The sequence below is a fragment of the Elephantulus edwardii genome, unplaced genomic scaffold (genome assembly GCF_000299155.1).
Source record: "Elephantulus edwardii isolate Elephantulus edwardi_28Jun2011 unplaced genomic scaffold, EleEdw1.0 scaffold00022, whole genome shotgun sequence".
Taxonomy (NCBI): domain Eukaryota; kingdom Metazoa; phylum Chordata; class Mammalia; order Macroscelidea; family Macroscelididae; genus Elephantulus; species Elephantulus edwardii.
The window spans coordinates 13,019,211-13,022,840 of record NW_006399772.1 but is presented as its reverse complement, the minus strand read 5'-3'; the positions used below and the strand labels follow the sequence as shown (position 1 = coordinate 13,022,840).

Below are 3,630 nucleotides of genomic sequence, written 5' to 3'. Positions count from 1 at the left end.
ATATAACCTTAAGCACTCATCCTTTCTGGTTTAATAACAAACAACAACCTTAAACAATATTGTTTTCTAGGCTTAATTATTTTGTTGTAAGAAAAACAATAAAAAAACCAACCAAGATAATTTTAATAGCCTGATATATATAGATTTATTCTAAATTATGGCCTTTACCAAGAAGACAACGATGCCATATAGTTTTCGTTGATATGTTATATCCCATACTTTGCTTTTACTCTAAACATTTAGCAGTTCCTCTTCCAAAAAGTTAAAATGCTTAGGAAAAATGAATTTGAAGACATAGCACAGTTGTTGTTGCTGTTGTGTGCCATCGAGTCACCTGCAACTCATAGCGACCATATGTACAACAGCTCTGAACTTCACCGGCCCTTTCCTGAGCCAGTCTCACTGACTCTGACACATCCACCTGTATTACCTCTGTTACTGTGTCAATACATCTCATCAGGATCTTCCTCTCCTTCACTATCCCTCTTACCTACAAACCCAACTATGGCAAAGGAAATGCCTCTTTAAACCATGATCCTAATCAGCAAGGCTACCTATTGCTGTTGTTGATTTTTATTGTTAGGTGGCATCAAGTCTTTTCCCATTCACGAAATGAAATGGTTCCATAGCATTCTTGTAATCTCTGCTATTCTTGAGCCCATTGTTATAACCACTGTGTTAATCAATCACATTGAAGGTTTTTCCCTCGTTCACTAACCTTCTTCTTTACAAGGTATGTTGTTTTCCTCCACCTATTGGCTCTTCTTGATAACATGTCCAAAGGACGTGAGAAATCTTGCCATGTTGGCTCCAAGGAGAGTTCTGGCTGCACTCCTGCCAAAAAACGTTTTGTTTGTTCCTTCAGCAGACAATGGTGTAGACAATAGCTATGCCAACAATACAATCAAAGGCTTCAGTTCCTTTTCGTCTTCATTTTTCATTCTCTACATTTCTCTTCATTAGGTGACTGAAAATATTACAATCTGGGTCAGATTGACTTTAGTACTCAGAACGATGTCCTTTCCAGCACATTTGCCTAGGCTATCTTTTCACTTTTTTGTAGGGTTTCTTTGGGCATTGATTATGAACTCCAGCACAATGAATTCATTGACAATTTTGATCTTTCCCCCTTATCATGATGCTATTCATTGACACAGATATGAGGACTTATATTTTCTGTATGCTTAAGTGTAATTCATATTTAAGCCTGTCAACTTTGATCTACATCAATAAATGTCTCAAGTCGTCTTCTTTCCAGCCATTAAGATTGTGTTATCTTCATATCAGATTGTTAATGAGTCTTCTTCTAATCCTGATAATATATACTTCTTCATTTACTCTGGTTTATTAATTCCAATTTGTAATTATAGTTATGATGGGAGGATCCTACCCTGGCGTACATCTTTCCTAATTTTAAACTCTAAGTTATAATTTTGTTATATTTTAAAGACTATATTTTGTGCACATGATACATACCAGGACAATTAAGTGTTCTATAAATCTCATTCTTCACAAATGATTCACATTGTTTAGAGGTCACACAATTGGATACATTTACTAGACAATTAAACCCGGGAAAACATATATATGATATTCTCTGTCTTCAGACAGTATTCACCTGACATCAACAATGTTATATTCCATATCCTCTTCTAATCCAGCTAGGATTTCTGGAAATTCTCTGTTGATTTACTAATGCAACTGTTTTTAAGTTAACTTTACCAAATATTATTTGCATGAGATAATAATATTAATAATTTCCACATTCCATTGTTTCATCTTTTTTTGGAATGAACACAAATAGGAATCTCTACCAGTTTGGTGGCCAGGAAGCGGTCTTCTAAATTTTTTTATATGATGACAGTGTATCTCTAGAATACTGCTATTTTTGAAGCATTTTTAATAACATATCATCAACCCTTAGAGACTTTTTTTTTAACCCCAGGAACCATTTTATTACAATGTGACCCCACCTCTGGCTGCTGCGGTGTAGGTCAGAGGGTGCTGGCCATCGGTCACTGAGGAGTGCAGTGCATACAAGGGCGGGCTCACACCAGGTCAAGGAGGGTCATTGTGGGAGCTGGTCTGGCCTAAGCCCAATGGGAGACTCCTGAGCTTGAGTCTTGAAGCAGTGTCCAGGTCCAGACTGGCTGGAGCTGCCAGGATCTGGGCTGTAGCTCCAGTAGGGACACTGTGGAAGGGGTTCAAGGCCTGGAGTGCACCCTGTGTAATGAAAGCAGGCTGGGGTGCTCCTCAGGAGCAGCTGGTTCTTTGAGCTTTCTTGATTTCCTCAGAGAGGGCCTCCTTCAGAGTTGAATATGCCTTGCATTGGTTGTCGTTGATGATGATGAGGTCAAACAGGCCTGGTTCCTTGCTGCTCTCCATGTCGACCTTGGCAGTGGCCAGGCGCTTAACAAGGCTCTCTCTTCTGTCTCTGTGTTCCGGCCTTTCAAACGTTGCTCCAGGATCTCAAGGGAGGGTGCCAGCACGGAGATGTAGAGGGGCCACAGGTCCGTCTTCTTGATGTTCCACACACCCTGCAGGTCCACCTACAGCACGCAGATCCGGTTCATGGCCTGTACGGCTTGCACAGCGGCTTTGCTTGTCCCATACAGGTTCCCTGAGAAGTCAGCATGCTCAATGAAGTCCCCTGCAACAATGTCTCTCTGCATGGCTTCCCTGGTGACAAAGTAGTAATCTTTGCCATTCTCTTCCCCAGGCCTCGGGTTCCTTGTGCTATGGGACACACTGAAGCCAAAGATATTGCCATACTCTTGTAGGAGCTTCTTCAGCAGGGTGCTTTTCCTGGTCCCTGATGGACCACTCAGGACGACTGATCTTGGTCCTGACATCCCGTCTTGGAAGGTTCGGCCCAGGACGGCTGCCGCCAGCCTGGCCAGTGGGCGCTGCAACATACACAGCTCCCGGGCACTAGATTGTCCGCAGGCACCTGCCCGCCCCCCGTGGGCGTCAGTGTCGCCGAAATTTTTAAAACCATCTTCAGCAGTTTCAACTTCTTCATTTAGTAATCTTGTTTCATGTTTATTAGCTACTTTCTACAATGTTTGAGTTGTATTTGACTAGAATTCATCATTATTAAGTATTTTGATCCAAAATTCCATAGAAACTCCCAACCAAACAAAATCAACTGTAGAAAGACTTTTAAATTCTTACAAATTCTCACATGGATTTTCTGGAGTTATAGGTGTTGGAGGAACCTCTGAAACAATGATTTTTTAAAATAATCTTTAAGTGTACAACAAAAAATCTTTCCCTAAAATTATCTTAAAACCAACAATATACCCTGATTCTACTGCCATAAAGTCAATTCCACTTCTATTCTTTAAAGAGCATGTATATGAGATCAAAGTAAAAACAGTAACTCTGAAAGTCACACAAGAAACTAACGGGGTGAGTAAAATTTTTGTTAATGCAATAGGAACCACTCAGCAAAGTAGGGTAAGAATGCTAGAAGAATTCAAAGACTGCAACCAGTGTCATCTAATCATACATACAAAAGCAATTGAATTAGTATGTATTTTGATGTGTGCATTGAGATTAACTTGATTACAGAGGAAAGAACAAAAGAAGAAATTGTCAACCCAGCTGCCAAAAAATAAAATGAAGTTT

At 40.2% G+C, this 3,630-nt stretch overlaps 1 pseudogene; it reads right to left on the bottom strand.

The window, feature by feature from the left end:
• Nucleotides 1-2,253: 2,253 nt before the first annotated feature.
• Nucleotides 2,254-2,915, bottom strand: LOC102872504 (annotated as a pseudogene).
• Nucleotides 2,916-3,630: the final 715 nt, after the last annotated feature.